Raw genomic sequence first — 13,349 nt, 5'->3', positions numbered from 1 at the left:
TTTCTCTCATCTCTGCGTAGCCTTTTTAATCACTTCTTTGTTAACACTTCTGTGCAAAAAGCCATCAGAGGAAAGGTGGGGTGGCATTGAAACCAATCAGGTCTGTCACTATATAACATCTTAATTGGAGAAAAGCTGGTGCTAAACCAACTGGAGCTACAAATATTGTCCTCCAAGGCCACATCACTGAGTTGTGGTAGTGATGTATCATCTGAGAAATTGTATCTGGCTGGCAGTAGAAAAGTCTCAAAAATTGTGGCTTCAACAAGTTGTCAAAGGGTTGTGTTGTGTTTTTTTCTCTACCCCATAAAGAGATGACCAGTGAAAGGCAGATGAATGCTAGTATGGTGATTCCACGAATGTCCTCACGGACCCAAGCTCGATCTTGCTCTCTGGGTGGGGCCCTCATCCTCATGGCTTCCTAGCTGGCTGCTGGAGCTCCAACCATCACATCCTCATTCTTCAACAAGGAGAAAGGAGTTGGGTAAGTGGAGCTTGCCAACTGAGTTAAACCCCTTAATTAAAAGAGCTTTCCTAGAACCCCCACCCATACACCTTACTGGTCACTTTTATCTACAAGGGAGGCTAGAAAAAGCTATTTTGTAGCCTATTGCCACCTCTACTTATGAGGGGATGAATAAGAGGAAGCTCGCTCTCTCTCCCTCTCTCCCTGCCCAGGATGATAGATGATGCTGTGAGGTGATCTCTGCACTTGCATTACTTGGGTTCCTATGGATGTAAGTTCCAAGCCAGAGACCTGTGTTGTATTATGTAATTCCATGCTTGGACCAAAGCCATAGTACCCATCTCTCCCTAGACTTGAAAGATAACTAAAGCTGGATAAAATTTTTCAAGCTCAAGTTGTCCTAGAGGCAGGAGTCCCAAGTAGGTCAGGCTCAATTAACTGCCCCATCCCATAGCTTAAAAGTTAATCACGGAAAGCCAGTTACCATCAGCAATCTGTGGGCGGAAACCCCACCCTCCTGGTGGCTTCCAATTTCCAAGGGGCAGAGCCTGGGGAGTCTACAGAAGTGTGGGAGTCAAGAGAAGGGACTCCGGGTGTCTCTCCCCACTGCACTAAGAGAAGTCACCATGTGCAGCTTTCTATGTTACATGTCCACATAAGATCATTTTAGCAAAGGTGCTATGACTAAAGACAAACGAAAATAATCATAAATCATGTGCAGCTACTGACCGACCTTGAAAGCAGCTCCCTAGAGACCTGTGGCTCTGTGTGCTCCGGACTAGCAAGTCAGGTGGACTCGTGGCAGCAGCCGCCTCCCTCAGCCACCCAGGTGAGGGTCACTCGACTCACCGCATGTCTGTGGAGCATCTGACTGCAATGTTCTTAGCACTGTGGGGAAATGTGGAGGCTGATGCGTGCACCATCACCCCAAGAACGTGTCCCACCCTGGAGGCCATCCAAGCAGACAACAGTTAGCAAGTCCTGGTTAAGCTGTCAAGGAAAACCTCATAGAGCAAGAGGGCCTCGAGCTAAACTTTGGGTTAACTTTTAGCAAAGGCACCAGGAAATACAGGAGGATGGCAGGGCTCAGACTAAGGAGAAAACCAGGAAACCTAACGACAGAAGAAGGTCAAGTGGGAGAGGCAGAAAGAAGTAACAGTGGGTTTCTCTCACTGGTTTTGGGCGGGGAGGACAAAAGAAATACCAGCCGTCTGTTCATTCCTAATAATAATAACCATTTGCTGAGTGTTTGCTAGGATATCAGATGTCAAGGTCTGTGCTACTTGCTCTAACCACATTATCCAATTTAATCTTCACAGCAATCCTAAGGCAATGTACAAGAGAAAACTGTCCTCATAAATACAGAGCATGTGGCCCAAGGTCACCTCAGGTGGGGACCGACAGGTGGATCTGTTGGATTCCAGAGCCGCCACTAGCCCTTCCCGCCTCCCTAAGGCAGCAGATCAGCGGTCCCTTTCGGCCTTCATGTAATCTGTGTTTACATAAAGTAAACCCAAATGACAAACCCTTTCAGGGCTAGGAATCCCCTCCAGCTGCCTACCGGCTTCCCAGCCAAATTAGGCTCAAAGAATGCAAACTAGTTTTAACGCCTGTCTTACCAAAGATAACTAGGAAAATACCATATTGGCTCGAATCAAAGTTGATGTTTTTAAAAAGAAAACTATCAAGTGGCCTGTTCACAAATTATGCTCTGAGTCCAGACATATCTGTAGCAAAAGACTTCGTGGAGTCAAATGAACCCAGCAGAGAGGCCCCTCCCTGCCCGAGCCAATCCCACCGCCCCCAGCTCAGCCTCAAGGAGCAGCTCTGCGGGAAGGTTTGAGACCCCGGCAGGAGGAGGGGACCGGTCACCAGGCAGTGCAGCCTAGGAAAGAGCTGTCGGCTCAGAGGGAGGCAAAGGCCCCCACCTCTGCCCTAGTTTTTGTAGAGAAAGCCCGTTCCCCAACGATTCACGCACAGCCCTGCAAGTCTATAAAAAGAGAACTACAGACATTCTGGAAGACGTGGAAAGAAACCTTTTATCTTTCTCTTCACTCATTCTTTAGTCCTCACTCCTCTTCAAGGGCAAAGGAGAGCGAGGGGGTCATTCGATGAGACCAAGAAAATCAAAGTAAGCCCAGGGGGCTCAGCTGCCCAGGCGAAGGGCCCGAGACCGGGCCTCCCTGGTGAGCTGGGGCCTCCAGGCTGGCTCGAGTTCGGCTCCCCCAGGTGTCTGTGGAAGACCGAGTTTTGCTCTGGTTCAAGCCATAGTTCCCAAAACCACCTCACGAGTGAGGAGGCTGATGCAGCATTTTAGCCCTCCCCACCCCTGCGCATGTTCATTCAAGGTTCAGATCCCAGACAAAAAAGGAGCCTGTCTGGCCCTTGGAAACCCAGCATGTGCCACCCTGTGGACTGGCTCTTTATTTCAGAGGCAAAACTGAATCTCAAGGCATGAAACCGGGGGCTGTCTCAGTGCAAACACCCCCACCCCAAGGAGCAAAGCTTCTGGCGAACTTTTGGAGAATGTGGCTGAACCTGAGGTTGAAGTTGGATTTCCCATTTCTCCCCTCCCATCCCCAGATGGCACCTGTCCCCCACCTGTCAGAGGCAGGAGGGAGACAGAGAAAGCCTGGCTGGAGGGCGTCCCTGCAGGGCTGTGACCAAGTGTGCTCACATGGGGGTCCAAAACGCCAGAGGGCGGACCACCCTTCAGCCCAGGGACCCGGCCAGGGGTGAAACATGGCACAAGAAACAATAATAACGCCTCGGGCACTCCGTTTCAGAAGCCAGGAAGCCCAGCAAGGGGAGGTTAAGAAGTTCACCCCAAGTGACTGTGGCAGGCTGTCACCTCTCAGATGAGCAATTGCCCCTCTGCTGGGGAGCGCGTGGAAGGAGGGGCAGGAGCTCCATCCAGCAGCAGCGTGTCACCCGAGAGTGAGCACAGACGTCCACTCTGAGGACCCATTCCATTCCATTCCAGCTTCCTCTGCTGGGGCGGGGTGCGTGAGGCAGGTCACACCTGCCCTGGGCTTCCCTCTCCAAGGCCGCCACTGTGCCACCTCTGGGCTGCTCAGCACCCCCATTCCGGTATCCCACGTTCCCCACCAGGTCTAGAAAGCCTCCATTTCCGCTCCTCTGTCCCGGCTTGCCCTGGGCTCCAGAGTCTTCTCCAGCCCCTGCCTCACTCTGCAGGGTCAGGTTGGGGCAAATGCTTCCAGCCCACGCAACCGGCCCCCAGAGCCACACCTGCACTGGGGGTCCAGGGCGCCACCACCCTCACTGCCCCGCGCTGAGGCGGGCAGGTGGCAGCTCTCAGCACTCATTAGCCAGTTCATCCTTTTGCTGAGTAAAGCAGTTTCCCAAAATACATTCCTTGGAGCAGTAGCTCTACAAGTTATCCCTAAGAAAAGTTTTATGGCCAAATAAGTCTGGAAAATGCAGTGCCGTGTATTTCTCTTAGAGATTCACAATACCTTTAATGTTCACATTGAAGGCTCTGAGAAGACTGGCAGTAAATACCGGATTCAGAAATCCAGTATTTCTGAAATATAAGAGTAGATAAAGGTTATTTTTCCCCACTCATAGCTGAAGGTTCTATTTTCCTTACATAGTTTACACATTTATTATTAAGATATATCTTCTTTTTTTTTTTTTTTTTTTTTTTTTTTGTTGAGACAGAGTCTCACTTTGTTGCCCAGGCTAGAGTGAGTGCCGTGGCGTCAGCTTAGCTCACAGCAACCTCAGACTCCTCGGCTTGAGCGATCCTACTGCCTCAGCCTCCCGAGTAGCTGGGACTACAGGCATGCGCCACCATGCCCGGCTAATTTTTTCTATATAGATTTTTAATTGTCCATATAATGTCTTTCTATTTTTTTAGTAGAGACGGGGTCTCGCTCAGGCTGGTCTCGAACTCCTGACCTTGAGCGATCCACCCGCCTCGGCCTCCCAGAGTGCTAGGATTACAGGCGTGAGCCACCGCGCCCGGCCAAGATATATCTTCTTAAGGGCCCCTTAAATTCAAAATAGCCGAATTAAAATCTGGACCCAATTATTTATTCTGCAGAGGTCAAGAGTGGGCATATAATGCGGCCCAGGTGCTCAGTGACGTGGGGCGTTCCACACGCTCACTCACTGCAGTAGCTCTCGAACGTTTTCCTCCCGGAACCGCTTCACGTTCTTAAAAAATAATAAAGACCCCAGAGAACTTTTGTTTACAGGAGTTATCCTATGGATATTTACAGTATTAGCAATTGAAACTCAAAAAATTTTTAAATGTTTAATAATTCATTTGAAAACACAAGCCCATTATATACTAACATAAATTATAAATTTTATTAAAAATAACTATTTCCAAAAAAATCAGTAGGGAGAATGATATTGCTTTACGGTTTTGCAAGTCTCTCTCATGTCCGGCTTAGTAGACGACAGCTGGATTCTCATACCTGCTTCTGCCGTCAACCTGTAGTGACGTCACAGGTCATGTCACCTCCAGCAAACACCACTGTACGGACACAGGGAGTCAGAGTGCAAAGGCAAAATGATGTGTTAGTACTATGATGATAACAGTTTGGGCCTTGTGGATGCCCCCAAAAGGACTCTAGGACCCCAGGGGTCCCTGTCCCACACTTCAGAGCCACTGCTTGGGATAACCACTCAGTCAGTGCCTCCTCGCTCTGCTTACACCTGAGGCGGGTGGATGTCCCTCTGTCCTGAGACGCACAGGGCCATGACCCAGCGGGTTCCACCTCTCAGGAAGCCCAGCCCGGCTGATCCTCCTTCCTCCTCCTCCCCGCTGGGCTCCTGGGGCCCAGCGGAATAGGGTCAGTTTATAGGTTCTCAACTCAAAGGTTTTTAAAAAGCTTTGATGTATAGAATTTCATTAAAGCCACAGGGCCCCAAGGTAGTCATTGTCCAAACACAGATATTACCTTCATTTGTAAGCCGCCTAATTCCTGCAAAAATGGATTTAAGCTTTATCTATAATCCATGCTCTGTTCTCCTGCAGGGTTTCAGTGGGTCTATGATACGAGTGAGCCAAGAAGATCTGTCTTTTGTTCTTCTTCACACGCAGGAGGAAATGAAACGGTGTTTCATCTTTGCCCTGGGAAGGCTTGAAGCCTGCACATAAAAGGGACCGGAGAGACAGGAAGACACCAGCTCCTGCAGGTCTGAGCATAAAGGCCACATGCCGCCTGGCACCCCCTCCCCTCCCCAGACAGGAGGCCTCCTCCCTTGGGCCAACTTCCTAAGACAGAGAGAGGTGGGTCTGCGGAAGCAGGGCCTGGGTAGGTCAGCTAACAGTGTCTCTGCCTTGGCCAAATGAGGGAAAAGGAAACCATGGGGGGTCCTTCCTATACCATGACAGTAGCTACACCCTGGTCTCATGGGCAGGAACGTGTGCTTATGAGGTTCAGCTAGAAGGTCTGATTTAATTATTTATTTATTTATTTATTTTTTGACAGAGTATCTCTCTGTTGCCTGGGCTAGAGTGCCGTGGTGTCATCATAGCTCACTGCAACTTCAAACTCCTGGACTCAAGCAATCCTCTCACCTTGGCCTCCCAGAGTGCTAGGATTACAGGCCTGAGCCACCGCGTCCGGCCTAGAGGGTCCGATTTTGCAGTAGAGTGCATCAGGCGTAGATCCTGTTAGCCACTAACTAGCAGGGTGAACTTGGGGAATGCACATGGCCCATCTGAGTCTCGGTTTCATCATCTGTAAAATAAGTTCTTGCAGGATTTGCTGAGATAATGCATGTGAAGCACTTACCACAGTACCTACAGTAAGTGCTCAATAAATGCTCACCAGTATTCCAGTTCACCTTCTAACATGATTAGAGAAACAAAATTGCAGGTCCAGCCTGTATGTTTGCAGAGCTCAGGGCAATACAAATAGAAGTTTGAATATCACGTAGACATAGAGATATTTAAAAGACATGTCTACTAACAAACTATTGCATAAAATGTTTCATGTGTTTGTCTTGGTTATTTTCTCATAACAATAAAAATTTTAAAGTATACATAAAGGTATGATTTTATATAACTGAAAGTTTGCCAAATATAAAATATGACTCAACTTTGTTACGATATTATTGCACATATCTCAGGTCAAGCATTTGGATGAGTATTAAATACAAATATAATCCATTACTGTAAATATTTCGTTCATAAAATACTTTCTTGCCTTCTCTTTCATAAAATCACTAATCATGAGTTCTGGTCAAGATTCTTACATAATTTGTTTTCTGTTGATATTAAAAATTAAAAAATAAAATGTAATTGCCTGCCCAGCAGGGTGAGGAAACTGTGGCCTTCTGATTTCAAGATTATTCTTTTTTAAGCACAATCTTTTTTAAGCTTCGTCTTTCTCTGCTGCACCCCTTTTAATAAAAGGATTTGTTCTGCAGAATTTGGATTCAGTCAAAAGGCTGCACCTGAGGACCTAGAAGTGCAGGTTCCCCACCCCTGGCAAGGCATGCAAAGAGTAGGAATAAGGCCACGGTGGGAGCATCTCTTGAGGCCAGGAGTTTGAGACCAGCCTGGGCAACACAGCGAGACCTCATCTCTACAAAAGATGGAAAGAAAAAGAATTAGCTGGGTGTGGTGGTGCACACCTGGAATCCCAGTTACTCAGGAGGCTGAGGTGGGAGGACTACTTGAGCCCAAGAGTCGGAGGTCACAGTGACCTATGATTGCACCACTGCATTCCAGTTTGGGTGACATAGCTAGACCCTGTCTCGGAAAAAAAAAAAAAAAAAGAGGAAGAAAAACAAAGGAGGAATATATTTTTATCAAGCTATAAACTAAAGTATATGTAAAAATCAAAAACATAAGATTACTTTTCATATGTCTCCAAAAAATCAGTTTGTTTTTAATATATTTAAAATGATAAAAGGCAACAAAATATAAATTAACTTTTGAGATTTTGATTAAATATTACCTATTTTGATAAATATGAAACTTTTCACAGTTCGTAGCATGCATATTTACCTAGTACCAGAATAATCAATTTTATGCTTTGTGCATGTTACTTCTAGATGGTCATATGTACAAATTTAAAGTAACTTGAATTAATACCACAAATACACCTCAATCACCATGTGCAACTGTTGTTTATACACTGTTTCTTATTTACTGCTGTGGCAGTCACACATCAGAACTTAAAGAGACAACAATAACAATAGGAAGACTCAATATTGTCAAGATGTCAGTTCTTCCAAATGTGATCTATAGATTCAATGCAATCTCAAACAAATTCCCAGAAGGCTATTTTATAATATTAACAAACTGATTCTAAAGTTTATATGGAAAGGCAAAAGACCCAGAATGGCCAATTCAATATTGAAGGAGAAGAACAAAGCTGGAGGACTGGAACTACCCAACTTCAAGACTTACTATAAAGCTACAATAAGGGCCAGGTGCAGTGGCTTAGGCCTATAATCCTAGCACTCTGGGAGGCTGAGGTGGGAGGATCACTCAAGGTCAGGAGTTTGAGAGCAGCCTGAGTAAGAGCAAGACCCCGTCGCTACTAAAAATAGAAAAAATTAGCTAGGCATGGTGGTGCATGCCTGTAGTCCCAGATACCCGGGAGGCTGAATCAGGAGGATTGCTTGAGCCCAGGAGTTTGAGGTTGCTATGAGCTAGGCTGAGGCCCACAGCACTCTAGTCCAGGTGACAGAGTGAGACTCTGTCTCAAAAAAAAACACAAATAAATAAATAAATAAATAAAGCTATAGTAATTAAGACAATGTGGTATTGTTTAAAAAAATAGATAAATCAATGGAACAGAATAGAGAGCCCAGAAATAGACCCAAATAAATATAGTCAACTGAGCTTTAATAAAGGAGCAAAGGCAATACAATGGAGCAAAGGTAGTCTTTTCAACAAATGGCTCCGGAACAACTGGACTTCCCACATGCAACCTAACTAGCCCTCTTTATAAGAATTGATTCAAAATGCATCATAGACCTAAATGTAAAATGCAAAACCATAACACTCCTAGAAGATAACATAGGAAAAAATTTAAGGTATAGCAATAACTTTTTAGATACAATGCCAAAGGCATAATCCATGAAAGAAATAGTTGAGGAATTGGACTTCATTAAAATTTAAAACTTCTGCTCTGCAGAAGACAAGGTCAAGAGAATGAGAAGACAAGCCACAGATTGGGAGAAAATATTTGCAAAAGACACATCTGATAAAAGACTGTTATCCAAAATATATAAGGAATTCTTAAAACTCAACAATAAGAAAACAAACAACTTAATTAAAAACAGGCAAAAACCCTGAACAGACACCTCACCAAAAAAAAATATACAGATAGTAAGTAAGCATCTGAAGAGCTGTGTCAACATCATATGTCATTAGGGAATTGCAAATCAAAACAAAAATGAGATACTGCTATACACCTATTTTAATGGTCAAAACCCAGAACACTGACACCAAATGCCGATGAGGATGTGGAACAGTTGCTGCACAATGAACTCTCATTTATTGATGGTGGGAATGCAAAATGGTGCATGACTTTGGAAGATAGTTTGGCAGTTTCTTATAGAGCTAAACAGAGTCTTGCCATAGAACCCAGCAATTGTACTTCTTGGCATTTACTCAAATAAAAAAAATAAATAAAAACCTATGTCCATGCAAAAACCTGCACATGGTTGTTTACAGCACCTTTATTCATAATTGCCAAAAACTGGAATCAGCTGAGCTATCCTTCAAAGGGTAAATAGATAAACTGTGGTTCACACAGACAACAGAATATAATTTAGCACTATTTGCAGCACAGAGAAAGTAAATGAATAGTTCAAGAGACTAGACGATAACCCAAAATAAAGTTGAGCATAGGGTAGATCTATATTCAGGCCATCTCTCCTTCTATAAAATGTGGAAAACCAGATCTACTGACTGAGCTCTGCCCCCGAGAGGAACTCCTTTCACCACTACCTTTTAGAACTGCACTTGTTTCAGATTGTGATGATCACTCCACAACAAAGCATAGACCCATCCAAAAAAGAAGGAAAAAATGATAAAGAACTTGAAGCTTGAAGCAAGAAATGAATGCCTGTCACAGTTGAGATCTGATATTTTGTGATACAAGAACCTAGCACATTCCAGCTATGTGAAGGGAAAGATTTGACAGGTTCTTTTTATTTCTTTTCTCTGTCGTGAGCAATCTCACTACTGAAATTCTTCCTGTACTCTGAAGTAGTCTGTCTCTGACTGAGGCCGAAGTTCTACCTACTTTCAAGGCCTTCGGTCTCAGTAGCCTGGGGTTTTGATCTCATGTGGCAAGAGAAGTGGAGAAGCTTCTCCCTGGGGCCAGAGCAGTGTCAGTCTGGACAGCAGCTGTCGAAGGTTTGGAGTCCGATTGACTGAGGCATGTTCTTCAATAAATGTAATGTTCTTTAATAAAAGTGGTGTGTTCTTTAATAAATATAATGTCTGTGTGTATGATGTGTGTGCGTGTGTGTGTGTGTGTGTGTGTGTGTATGTGGAACCTGGAGCAGGAACTCCTTTGCCCAGGTCTAAGGGCAAGACCGTACAGGGCCTTGGTGAATTCACCCACCGAGGAGGAGAGGGCACTTTATTGTTGCAGAGATGCACCAAATCCAGTAGTCCCCCCTTATCCTTGGTTTTCGTTTCTGGTTTTCAGTTACCTGTGGTCAACTGTGGTCCAAAAATATTAAGAGAGGGAGAGTGGGAGGGGAGGAGGAAAAGAGAGACCACACTCACAAAATTTTTCTTACCATATATTGTTATAACTCTTTTTATTATTAGTTATTGTTGTTAATTTCTTACTGTGCCTAATTTATAAATTAAACTTTATCACAGGTATGTTTGTACAGGGAGTGGGTCCTTGAATAATGTCATTTCATTGTCACGTGGATGAGAAGAAAAATCAGGGCCCTTTGCTAATTTCTTTAACAACTTCCATACAGGTCAGCTATTTTCAGCTGACCTTTGCACTCAGCAAACAAGCAACTTTGGGCAGGTGTTTTCACCTGACCCTTCATTCACCCTGCTCAGGTGCTTTCCATCCATCCATCCTTTCTTCTAGGCCCAGCCCCTACAGATAGTACCAGCCCTATATGGACTATGTTTTTTACTGCTCAGTGTGTCTTCATTTAATGAGTTCTTAGAAACTGCAGCTTTAAAGCAAAATAAAATGAAATCAATATAATGAAACCAATTTTACCATAGACTAATTGATAAAAACAAGAGTTTGCACTTTCTCCCACATCTGCGTGGGTTTTGTCTGGGGACACCAGTTTCCTCCCACATCTCAAAGATTTGCACTTTAGTTTCATTGGCGTATTTGCATTGTTCCCATCTGAGTGAGTGTGGGTGTGAGTGAGTGCAGGTCCTGTCCAGCGCTGGCTTCTGTCTTGCACACCCTGAGCTGGGAGAGGCCCCGGCCACCCCAGACCCTGAACTGGAATGAGCAGGTTGGAAAAAGAATGAATAAATGAATGAACACAAGCTATTGTAAAATAAAAATTCATAAGGTAGACAATAATCACACAAATGCACGACAACCAACGACGCCGTACAAAAGCACTTCACGAGCCTGCCCCATTTGTTATTGTTTGTGAACTGCGTAGTGCTAGGAAATGCTCCTTACAATTTTTGCTTTGCAAACATTTATCCCTTGATTTAATCCACCACTATCAACCACCATCACTCACTGATTCACTAAAAATTGGGTAAATAATTATATTGTTTTTATTAATCGTTCTTAAATGTATATATAGCTCATATTTACTTCAATGTTTAATATTAAATGTGTTTTGGGTCTTTATGTAGAAGTTTGGTGATGTTTTTGTGGCCAGAAATATGCTGTAGGAACTTAACTCTTGTTTTTATCAATTAGTCTTGGGTAAAATTGGTTTCATTATATTGATTTCATTTTATTTTGCTTTAAAGCTGCAGTTTCCAAGAACTCATTAAATGAGGACATACTGTATAGTAAAAACTATAGTCCATATAGGGCTGGTACTATCTGTAGGGGCTGGGCCTAGAAGAAAGCATGGATGGATGGAAAGCATGTGAGCAGCGTGAATAAAGGGTCAGGTGAAAACACCTGCCCAAAGTTGCTTGTTTGCTGAATGCAAAGATCAGCTGAAAACAGCTGACCTGTATGGAAGTTGTTAAAGAAATTAGCAAGCAGCCCTGACCCTTTGCACGTGTCCTTGGAAATAAATACGAGGAGGAGCATAGCTGTGGAGGCCATTTTCTCCTTTGGACTGTGACCTCTTCTTTTCTCTCAACGCTCTGTGTTTCAAGTACTTTTTCATTCTTTCGCTACTGAGCTCAGGAGCAAAAAAGTAGTTGCAACAACTATCTGAGGTCTCGGGCATTTACTGGGGGTCTTGGAATGTGTTCCCTATGGATAAGGGGGCTGCTGCTGTGTTGCTGGGCTGGGGAATTGGGGGTGTTGCATTTTCACAATCTGCTGACTCATCTTGATGCATGGTTCTCCCACCCAAAGAACTAAGGCTGGAGGGGAAAAAATAAGAAAATCAAGATAAATAGCTACGTTCCAGTTATTTTTGTGGCTCTGCAAGGGATCTTTCTTCCCTCTTCCCGTGGTTCTCTCTGGGCATCTTTCCTTCCTCTGGCTGTCACTGAAATGTTAAAGCTGTGGTAAAGATTCTAGTGAGGTCAGGGGACCATCTGTGGTTCCCATTAGCTACACATTAGTGACTCTCTTCGCTATAAATAAGAAAAATCAGCTGTACCTGAACAATTAGTTTGACTCTTTGGGAAAGAAAACGAATGATGTCAAGATGAAATGGGGGGAAAAAATCAATAGATGTGTAAATCCTGTCTTAACCAGGCTGTCTTCTTCTGAAGCTTCAGAGAAATTGGCTAGACCTGTACTCGGCATTCCTCTGTCCTGTCTCCCTGTCTTCCAGAGCTATTCCCCAAGGCCCAGGGTATGTAAGAATCCCTGTCCCCGCCACAGAAACTGTGACCCCCCAGGGAATGGAACTGGTTCTAATCTGACCCGCTAGGAGGGGGGGCCCTGCCAAGGCAGGGGAAAAGGCCTGTGTTGGGTTCTGCAACCACCTGCACGCGTTCTCTTTCTCTCTCTCTCTCCCCCTCCCTCCTTCCCTCCCTCTCTCACACACCTGATAGGCTTTGGAGATAATGAGCTACAGAACACGTCCAGGTCAGAAAGGGAAATCAGCCGGAGAGTTGCCAACCAATAGCATCAACAAATCAATTATTGCCTGTCTCCTGTCAGCTGTAGGGCAATCCAAAAGGCAAAAACCCAAGTGGTGTATGTGATTCTTCAGAGCAGCCTTCTTCATGGGTCACAAGCTTGTGTGTCTGAGGCAGTGGTTTTCAAGCAGGGGCTGTTTTGCCCCACGGTGGACATTTGGCAATGCTAGAGAGGCTTTTGGTGTGACAACTGGAAGGGGGCTCCTGGCTTCTATAAGGTAGATGCATAGGACAGTCCCCATCCCTGTCCTGCAAAGAAAAAATTATCTGGCCCGAAACGGCAATACTGCCAACGTTACAAACCTTGCTGTAATGTTTCTGTGGGTCCAAGGGTCCCGTCAGTGGGTTTTCCTCATTTACCCTATGTAAATCCATTTCCTAGGGCTGCCGTAACAAACAGTAACTTAAAACCAGAGAAATTCATTCTCGCAGTTCTGGAGGCTAGAAGCCCAAAATCAGGGCGTTAGCAGGCTGTGCTCCTTGCAAAGGCTCTAGGGAAGGATGTCTTTTTGTTCGTTTGTTTTCCTCCTATGGTTTCTGGTGGCCCCAGGAGTTCCTTGACTGGGACAGCAAAACTCCAAATTCTGCCTCTGTCTTCACATGGCCCTCTTTCCCATGAGTCCCTGTATCTTCTCTTCCAATAAGCCCTAGTCA

The sequence above is a fragment of the Eulemur rufifrons genome, chromosome 1 (genome assembly GCF_041146395.1).
Source record: "Eulemur rufifrons isolate Redbay chromosome 1, OSU_ERuf_1, whole genome shotgun sequence".
Taxonomy (NCBI): Eukaryota; Metazoa; Chordata; class Mammalia; order Primates; family Lemuridae; genus Eulemur; species Eulemur rufifrons.
This window is presented reverse-complemented; position numbering follows the sequence as displayed.